Source organism: Coptis chinensis, chromosome 2, assembly GCF_015680905.1.
Source record: "Coptis chinensis isolate HL-2020 chromosome 2, ASM1568090v1, whole genome shotgun sequence".
Taxonomy (NCBI): Eukaryota; Viridiplantae; Streptophyta; class Magnoliopsida; order Ranunculales; family Ranunculaceae; genus Coptis; species Coptis chinensis.
In genome coordinates, this window is record NC_141457.1 from 95,918,301 (window position 1) to 95,929,373 (window position 11,073).

Consider the following 11,073-nt stretch of genomic DNA (forward strand, 5'->3'; position numbering starts at 1 on the left):
TAAGCATCGTTTGATGCTTTATAAACATTTAATTATATCCTGAGAAGCTTTATGGATTTGTTGGTACAGTTGGTCCCAATTGACAGGTTTTATGGGTTGGACTTTGTAATTATTATACTTGAAACATTAATTTAATCTGATGAAACATCTAACTTTTGCCAGAGAAGGCTCAAAGCAGAGCAGGGCCTTGAGTAGGCAAAACAAAAGGGAGAAGAAGCTTTCTTGAAAAAAGATTATCTAACGGCAATAACTTGGTATACTAAGGTAACCAAGAGTATTTTTTTCAAGAATACTTTCTACTTAAGGTATTTTTTTTACTATTCATTTTTAAAAAAATCGTTCTAAATCGCTAAGTGCAGATTATGAAATAGGAATAGTGTTCCTGTATCCAATATGATAGAATACACAAACTTTTAAATAGGCACACAGTACACACAGACTTTGGAGTGAGTTATCCAAAGTAGAAAAGGGGAAAAATCTAGTACATTCTTCCCATACTTTTATTCGTGGATCACCAATGTCAATACGGGCCATGAACTTGATGCCTAAATGTCAAAGAATGACAGACAAACAAACAACAAACATGTAGTAAAACACGCCAGCTATCATAAAAATAAGACCAAAACTACCAACCAACCATATAAAAATTGTAGCTGCAGATACGAGTTGCAAATACATATTGCAAAGATATAGAGTGTGTTGACGATAAGATAGTGTTCACCATAAACAAATATCTCAACAGTTTGTACTTCACCAAATTGTTATGATAAAAGATAAGGCTACTGTCATGGACGTCAGAGGTTCCCACATTAATCTATTTTTCTAAAATATTCCAAGTAGACACTGAGAAGCAACATATAGAGAACTTTGGATTTTTAGGATTTTTCGTTCGGTCATTCCTTTCTTCATACTAAACAATGGCATCACAGTAAGGACACACCGATGTTGGTTCTCCAAAATCCAATGGTTGGAAACAACGCCCTGAATTAAAATGAATATTAAAAACTATAACTAATAATATAAAAAATAATATAATATTAAAAACTATAACTAATAATATAACTAATATAATACTAACTTTCATGCAAAACTTCACTTTGTTTCTCATGGGAAACTTCAACTTCCATATGGTCATTTGTATCGTTTTCATCTTCTACTTTTGAATCATTCCCACTGATTTGAGAATCGTAGTCATCGTCACTTTCTCCAACACCGTCCGGTTGATATAGGTGAATTTTTCGGGAATAATGGTTGGCATCGCTTGTTTCACCATCACAATTAATATAACCATGAGTTTCAATTGGTTGGATTTTTCTATTACTCAATATATGTCTTCTTTTATATCGACTATTTTTGGTTTTTTCATTATTTGACTGCGGTCCATCCACTGTATAAGAATAAAACATGTTAAGTACAACTCAAAGCCAAGTAAAACAATGAAGAATGTCTTACCAAGTTCATTAGGAAACGGCTGTGAAGGAAAAAAAAACCATCAAGTTGATGTTGAGTGGATGTAGCATCTGTTGACAAAATTAAACAACATTATAATGGAAGAAGAAAGGATTATTTGGTTACTTGTCCATTAATAATTAATCATTTTTTTTTAAAAGAAAAGACTTATACTTATGGGATATTCAATAGTGGATCTTTTTATGTCTCGAATAGAGGTATTGTCATTATGATTTGAACCGTGTTGATCTTTTCTGAATTTAATTCGACGATTCTTGAACCAATTCTTTATGTTATCTTCCGAAATTTGACCATGTACTGATAGCTGAGTTGTCAAAAGTTTGATTTCTTCCTTAGTATAATATAATCTCTTTTGATTAAATGCACTTTCAAGTATCTGAAGGTGCATCGTTGTTGGTGACCATCGCTTTCTTGTAGACATAGCTACCTAGTAAGAACTCAAAATCATGTTGGTGTGAAAGAGATAAGGCTATTCATCGTTAATGTGAAGTTGCTAAGAGAACTCGCTGAAAGAAGACTTGTAGAAATAACTCGATAATATGGGATACTTAGAAGTTCAAGAATTGCTCGCAGTTTTTTTCTCCTAATTTGTGTCTGTAATATTTATCATAATAAATTAGGAAACTAAATTAGGACTCTTCAAATTGTGTATAGATTAGGAAACTAAATTAAAACTCTTCAAAGAAACATAATTAATTGGGACCCTGGAGGCTGGAGCTCTAGTAGTTAATATTGGAGACCTTCTGCAGGCAAGACCATAGCACATTGAACTTCTATAGGTGCGTGCATTTCCACAAAATTAATTTACTTGTCTTCTAAACTTGTTTCTCTGAATCTTGCAGCTTATATCCAATGATAAGTTCGTTAGTGTTGAGCACAGAGTGTTGGCGAATCATATAGGTCCAAGGGTATCTGCAGCTTGTTTCTTCACAAATCTTGGTCCATTAACAAAAACGTATGGGCCAATCAAAGAGTTATTATCGCAAGAGAATCCTGCAATCTATAAAGAAACTACATTGAAAGACTTTGTTGCATACTACGATACAAAAGGACTTGATGGGAACTCTGCTCTTATACATTTCAAGGTTTAAATTTTGGAAGGGAAACTTCTCATTTGGATCAAAGGTTGTTCCTCATTTACCTGGTAGGAGAGGATTTTTCCCAAGAGAAGAGCTTGAATTGGAAAGACTGTCTGGGCTAGTTGTTACAACCACTTTACCGCGAATCTCACCAATCTCTAACTTTACTCACATTCACTCTATATTTTGGATCGGCTGCACCAATTCGGTTGCCTACGTACCCATCTCGGGATCAAGCCGCCGTAGTTCACCTCTCTCTCCTCACCCTTCTATGCCTCTATTCCTTGCCTCCTCTTCTTCCTCCCTCTTTTTCTTTTTATATCCCTCTCTTAGGTTTTACTCATAGGACATAGTATGGTCCTGGGCCTATTCTCTGGGCCCAATACATACTATGGTATGGGCCTTATCTCTTGGGCCAGTACTTATGTGATGCATTCCTGAATATGGCTACTACATTTGCCCCCTCTCGGGTTCGGCGACGATGACGACGGCGGACCCGAGAAGTCTTCAAACTTTCTTGTCTCTCTCTTTGAACTCTAGATATCCACAGTATCCTGTGACTGTATGTAGTATTCTCCTCCTCAGGACATTTCATATCCATGTACTCTGCTACTAGACCGTATGTCTGTGAAGTACTCAATCCATCAGTTCTTGTTCATATACCCCATTAACGTATCCCCAAAGGATCTCATCCCTTCGCTCTCCCCCTCAACTCGATACAATGCCCACAATGTGTCTCAACCCAGCCATAAGCTCTCCTTCATAGAACTCACTACTATGTCCACGGAGTGTCTCACCTCAGCCAACATCTCTCTTTCCGAAAACTTGCCACTATGTCCGCGAAGTGTCTCCATTACTGTCATAATCTCTCCTTCACATAACTCACTTCTATATCTGCAGAGTGTCTCACCTTTTCATTTCCCTTTCGTAGGACTCAACTATCTCATCCCCTTCACTCTCTCTTTTCAACTCAATACAATGCCCACAATGTGTCTCAACCCAACCATCACCTCTCACATAGAACTCCCTACCATATCGGTGGTATGCCTCCCCGACCACCCTCTCTCTTTCGGAACTCACCTCATGCATGGGGTGTATCACCCTAGCCACCATCTCTCCTTTAGAGAACTCACACCTGTCTCTGCATGGGTGTATCACCTCAGCCACCATCTCTCCTTCGAGAACTCACCACTATGTCCTGGAGTGTCTCAAATACTGTCATAAGCTCTCTTTCACATAACTCACTACTATATCTGCAGAGTGTCTCACCCTTTCATTTCCCTTTCGTAGAACTCCACTGTCTCATCCCCTTCGCTCTCTCTCTTCAACTCAATACCATGCCCACAATGTGTCTCAACCCAGCCAACACCTCTCACATAGAACTCACTACCATATCAGCGGTATGCCTCCCCCAGCCACCTGCTCTCCTTCTTCTAACTCACATCACTGCCTCATGGGAGTGTATCACCTCAGCCACCATCTCTCCTTCAGAGAACTCACCACTATGTCCGCGGATTGTCTCGTCCCCTGCATTTCTCCTTCTCATAACTCACTACAATGTCCGCGGAGGGTCTCCGCCCAGCCATAAGCTCTCCTTCATAGAAATCTCTATCATGTCCGCGGAGTGTCTCACCCTTTCATTTCCCTTTCGTAGGACTCAACATTGTATCCGCCAAGGGTCTCATCCCCCTTGCACTTACTCATGGAATTCGATATACCGTCTGCAAAGGGCCTCCTCCCCTCTATTTCTCTTTTGTAGAATTCAATAGTATTGTTCCTTCGAACTCCCTCCGCGCGCTGAGGGGCATCCCCCCCCCCCATTGTCTCTACTCACTTCTGGAGAGTCTATTGAGGGCCACTCTGTTGCCCCCAAGTCTGATTGGGATCTCATGTCCATGAGATGGCTCATCCCCCCCGCTATCTCGCCTTCTCGGAGTGGAATCTGATGAGGGGCAACTCTCTACTACCCCCTGTGGTTTGACTCGGGATCTCATGTCCATGAGGGCTCACCCCCCGTTGCCTCTGCTTTCCTGGAGAGTCGGATGAGGGGCAACTCAACTTGCTCCCAGGTTTGACTCGGATCTCATGTCCGCGAAGGCTCATCCCCCGCTATCTACGCTTTCCCGGAGTGGAGTCTGATGAGGGGTAACTCTGCTTGCCCCCAGGTTTGACTCGGATCTCATGTCCGCGGAGGGCTCATCCCCCCCGTTGTTCAGATCTCATGTCCGCATATCTCTTGCATCTCCGACCTGCGGCTCAACCAGGCTCTGGGGCTACTCTCTTTGACCTGCCTGTCTCTTGCCTTTCTGTCCCGCGAAGGGCTCATCCCACTCCGCGGGCTCGCTCGAGCTCTCGCCTGTTGGGGCTCTCTCATTGCCTCATGTATCTCTAGCATCTCGGTCCGGAGGGCTCATCCCACTCTTCGCGGGCTCCACCGGGTTGTCGCCCGGTTGGGGCTCTCTCATTGCCCCATGTATCTCTAGCATCTCTGATCCATCCGGGGGCTCATCCCACCGGGCTGGCTCGGGGCTCTCGCTGTTGGGGCTCTCTCATTGCCCCATGTATCTCTAGCATCTCGATCCGGAGGGGCTCATCCCACAGCGGGCTCGCTCGGGCTCTCGCCTGTTGGGGCTCTCTCATTGCCCCATGTATCTCTAGCATCTCTGATCTGCGGAGGACTCATCCCACTCCGCGGGCTCGCTCGGGCTCTCGCCGATTGGGGCTCTCTCATTGCCCAATGTATCTCTAGCATCTCTGATCCGCGGAGGGCTCATCCCACTCCGCGGGCTTGCTCGGGCTCTCGCCGGTTGGGGCTCTTTCATTGCCCCCAGGCTTGACTCGGATCTCATGTCCGCATATCCTATCTCGCTCGAGGCTTCGGACACGCCGGACCGTGACAGCTCTGCCTGCCCCACACGCGCTGTTTGGACACGAGGGTCCGCGGAGGGCTCATCCCCCCCGCACTCATTCGGATAGTCCCACGACATATCCGCGAAGAGTCTTCTCGAACCCCTCCGCTCTCCTTCGGAATGCTTATCCGGGAACAACTCAGCCTGCCCCATGTTTGATTCGGACAAGAGAGTCCATTACAGCTCTGCCTGCCCCACACGCACTATTTGGACACGAGGTTCTGTATCCTATCCCGCTCGAGGCTTCAGACACGCCGGTCCGGGACAGCTCTGCCTGCCCCACACGCGCTGTTCGGACATGAGGGTCTACGGATCCTATCCCGCTCGAGGCTTCGGACCTGATGGTCCCGGACAGCTCAGCCTGCCCCATGTTTGATTCGGACACGAGGGTCCACAGAGGGCTCGTCCCCCCGTACTCATCCGCTTAATTGGGCTTCATTGTTCCTCATGGGATATAATATCTCCTTTGCATGTGGGTCTTTCTTAGCTTTCTGAGTTCCTCAAATCTGGCGAGCAACTACATATGTGTATTTCCTAAGAGCAGTTCCGTACTCAAGGCCTCTGAAGGCTACACTTGCCTTTCTATTCATTCTGCTCATACTTCGTGAAGAACGTGACACATCTGAGCCTGATGCCTGAGGCTTCATTTCAGTGCCTTGTCTCTTTGAACTAACAGGAGCAAGGTCTTCGATCTCTCCCTCGATGTCCATCTCTAAGCGAATCGATGAACAAATTATCTCCAATGAGATCAATCAAGTAATAGTCGTGATGTCCGGTGTGCACTTTCGGTTGCCACGACTTACTACTGAAAACCATTCCGTTGTCTTTTCCCCGATATGATATCCAAGAATGAGTCTACCAGTTGACCCGACCAAGCTAACCGGGTCGCCAATCAAAGTTTGAATATAGGTGATAACAACCATACGCTCCCTCGCTCTGTTGATCTCAAGCTAAACCAAGTCAAAAACTTCATTCGAATTCTTGTTCTATGTGCCCTCACATTCCAGCCCACCTAATTATCTTCACACAAGACTACTCATAGCTTCCATCCAAACGACCGGATCCACTGGACCGATTCAATGGTGATGCATCCATCGTAACACCGGCACAATCATAGGTATCTTCATTAGTGCTTGACATCCGTTTCCTACACAACCCCGTCCGAGACTCTACAAAGAGTAGTTCTCTCGATTGGTCTAACCAACCACGTCTGCGAAGTCATTGCTCCCAGCTTGATCTCACCCGACCATTGTTCTCATTTCCATGAGAAACTACATCATCGTCGGCCTCAACAAACCGCTTTCGAACGCACTCAATGTCATCTCTAGAGTATTCCATGGGAATTACTTCTGCATTCAGATCGACCGCACGATGCAACATTCAAATCAAAGTTGTTTGCGGCATCCGGGCGTTTATCTTCAAAGCCCGCCTCAGTTCAACAGAGTTGTTCCTACCACAACATTCTTCTTCCCCCATCAACCTTTGCAAAACCTATCAAAACATCCTTCTTCTTATGCCCAAGCAATACGTAGGATCTTTCCGAGATCCCGGACCTTAAAACCGAAGATCCAAATGCCTTCTCAGAAACTTGGGCTCTCTTTCATACTAGAACTTCCAACAAGGGATGGTTTCTCCATCTTACAATCCAACGGTTCTGTTAAATCAGAAATTTTGTGGATTATCTCCACACTCTTGGTGAAACACTTCACCTCGGAATGACCCAAGTCTCCGTGATTCTCGTATAGGATACTATTCTAAAGGTGTACTTTCGGTTGCAAGGTTGCAGATTTGAAATCGAGAATTAAGCCTCGAGCACTTGGAAAGACACAAATAGGTTCTTTTCCGGTCGGGCTCATCCCTCGCTCTTGCGGTACCAAAGCTTGTAACCCTTGATAACTTCGGAGGATGCAGATAAAATATCCCTTAACACAATTACAAGAGACGAAGATGTCAATTCTTCAAATTGGAACCGCAAGCGGCCGGAAGTGAATCCAATGGCGGCTTGACTCCGATGAATTAATGGACGTTGACCCTAGAGTCCCTGGATGTTAGACTTATACGCACATGATGAACCTGGCGGTAGAAGGTAGCATTTTCAATGTCGGGCAACTTGATGGAATTCTCAAAAAGCCAACTGGAGTTAGTAGCTAGACTCAGAGGTGCTAAACCATCTTCTTTTAGTTGTTATGACGTCCTCTTCACCTTGGGAAATCTTTGAATCAAAACCTCGTACAAGGCCTACAGTGTGTTCACCAACTTGTTGAGATATTTCTTAGGCTTATCCAGGAAATCCACAAGGGATATTAACTTCGCATGAATCTATTGCACTACAATCGTTTTGTAGATTTCCGTGAACTTCTGAATCCGAATTGAGTCATCTATCTCCGCAAAAAGGTTGCAAAAAACTGAAACCTTAGCTTCAACTGTTGGATGTTCCGAATCTCACCCAAATGGTCAAATAACCCACCAACGATCCAACCAACGAAGAGAATATTGAGTACCATCTCTGTATATCCACAAGGCAAATCAAAAGCACTGGAAGCCATAACAGCCCGACCGCCAATCTGTTAGTGATACCAAATAACTCAAGCCAATCATAATCTATTCTTTTAAGCTTCCATATAGCCTTCGTCGGTTCACCCCTGGGCCTAATCTGGAAGTAGAAACTGAAACTAAACTTCGCGGGAAGAATGAGAATCCAGAAAACTGAGTGCTCCATGCTGTCAACAATCCCTTCACTGAGGCCACGACCAACAAAATTCGCGTCTCCGTTACGGCATTAAAGATTCTCCAATTAGTTTCCTCGAGAAAGTTCTCGCACCCAAGGTAGAACCAATAGAACCATCGCTAGTACCTCCTCGGGAGGAGATATCACAGCGCCGCAATAAGGAAAACCTTCGCATTACTTACGCTTTGCTAAACCCTCTCCAAACCAGTCCATATATAACAACAAAGGCAGCTGTCCATACCGCAAAGAATAACACTCTTTAGCACCATCCTCAGATCAAAGCCTAATCCATAACCATAAATGCCTAATCCATAGTCGATCAAAGCTCCTAAACACATTCAAAAATGACCTCTGCTCAACAAAACTTGTCTTACCAACACCCTTTCGCTTCCCTTTAGTCACCTAAGAACTAGCATATACATAGTCACCCGAAAGGCCCAAGCTCGAGACCAGGCCCAGTTTGCCAAGATCTGAAATGGGTCCAACCGACCCATTTCCCCATCTTCTCCACCCATCTCTCCACTCACCACCAGATCTGACCGATTCACCACCACCAACAACGCACAGAATCCTTCTGCCACCGTTCACATCGACTATTTAACTTGTGAATGACATGATACAACAATGGGATGTAACATACTTGCACCAGTATGATCTCTCGGACTAGTGAACCCAACATAGTCATCCAAGCTTCACTCTTGATTCCCCACCACCGTCTTCTTTAATTACTCGAACTACCCTCTCCTCTTCTCCGGCCATTAAGTGGTCCAGATGTGAGACTCGGTTATTCCTGCTCACTGTGCTCTTGAGGAAAGTAGTACAAAAGGTGCCGACTTGAGGCAAGGAAACAAGCGGACCAAGAGACGGCATGCCACAACTTCGAGTTTATACTCTTCTTAGTTCTTGACTGATCTTGAAGCTCTTTCACAATCTTCATTTCTTCAGCAAGAATAGGTGCCCCTCCATTCATCACCACCCCACCTACTGCTTTGCTCTTCTCCTCCAAAGTAGACATGTTTCCTTTCTCTATTACCCCAAACTATATTATATCAAAACAGAGAAACCATCTTCCTAAGTCTTAAAGCACTCAAACTCAACACCCCATATTAAAACCCGCTATACTCAACTTCAAACACAACAGCCCCACATCTCAAAATCTAATCTTTCTTCAAAACTCAACCGCCCCACTTCCAAAAACCTTATCTTTTAGCTCGAAACATCACCACCCTCTCTCTCAGAGTAACATTTAAGAAACCAAAATAGATGAACGAAATAACAAAAAATGGTCAAAAGCTCGAGTGTTTTTTGTAAGAATGGAGAGAAAACTTATCTGTTTAAAACTTTTCTGTCCCCACAGACGGCGCCATTTGTTACAACCACTTTACCGCGAATCTCGCCAATCTCTAACTTTACTCACATTCACTCTATATTTTGGATCGGATGCACCAATTCGGTTGCCTACGTACCCATCTCGGGATCAAGCCGCCGTAGTTCACCTCTTTCTCCTCACCCTTCTATGCCTCTATTCCTTGCCTCCTCTTCTTCCTCCCTCTTTTTCTTTTTATATCCCTCTCTTAGGTTTTACTCATGGGACAGAGTATGGTCCTGGGCCTATTCTCTGGGCCCAATACATACTATGGTATGGGCCTTATCTCTTGGGCCAGTACTTATGTGATGCATTCCTGAATATGGCTACTACACTAGTAATGCATTCTGATCAGGAGAACTCCCATCTTAAATTGGAGTTGTGTAGATATGTTCTAGCTACCTCCTGTTGTTTGAAATTATATGAATGGTTGCTTCTATATATGATTTATAGTTTTGGTTGATATCATCTTCTACATGTTTATTTCGCGATGATACGGTTGTCCTTCACTGTATGGTTCTTCTATAATTTCGGATATTTTTTCTTTGTATCTTAATATTATGGAATATGGATGCTAAAGTGGGAAGAATACTTCCAGATGATCAATCATGTCAAATTTTGAGTGGACATAAAAATTTTAAATGCTAATTTACACATTAACCATGAGTTATGTACTCAGCCAATGGCTTTATTATGCTATCTATATTTGTTGATCCCAGTTCTACTTATTTAATAATGCTTCATTCAATCTTAGTGTTCTTGATCTCGCATTTACTCTACTTCCTTGCCTAATGAATAAGATTTGATACAGCCCGATCCGCGAGATAAATATGCGCTCTAGGTTATCAAAAAAATGCTAAGAATTTCCGGCAACATCTACCTAAAAGTAACAAAACCTATAAAGAAGAATAATGAGTCAGGAGAATAGGTGAGAGGTGAACATAGCATGCGCTATCTCCACAAACCCTGCATCACCATTGTTCAAAAACTTGAACTCATTCTCCAACTCCTTTCCAAAACGCCTATCAATTTTTCAGGAACTCTGAAAACTTGACTGCAATGTGTGAAGTATGTCGTACTGCAAAGTAAAATAAATAAAATGCAAATACCTGTGAGTGGAATAGGAGGATGAAGGCCATTACCTTTTTAATTAATGAAATAGCGTGGAAAATGTTTGTACGTATTATCTATGATGGTCCAATATCGCTAATTTTCAAAATCGAATTTACATAATAAGTAGAATGACTCAGAACCTTAAGACTTTGAATCTGTATACACAATAAACAAAATTGATAAGAAGCATTACAATATGATCACCATTAGATAGACAATTCTTTGTTCAACTGGCAAAAAAAAATATGCAATCCTGAAGACTTGCAACAAAAGTTTCTAAAGTCATATTACATTTTCAACCAAAAAAAAAAAACATCTTGACATATTTCGATTCTTTGCTTTGCTTAATATTTGCTACACACTACTGCTGCCAGAGGAACAACACCTTTCTATAAGATCCCATAGGAT

At 43.1% G+C, this 11,073-nt stretch overlaps 1 pseudogene; it reads right to left on the reverse strand.

Moving 5' to 3' along the window:
• Positions 1 to 6,260: 6,260 nt before the first annotated feature.
• Positions 6,261 to 9,201, reverse strand: LOC147519296 (VIN3-like protein 1; annotated as a pseudogene).
• Between the last annotated feature and the right edge of the window lie 1,872 nt (positions 9,202 to 11,073).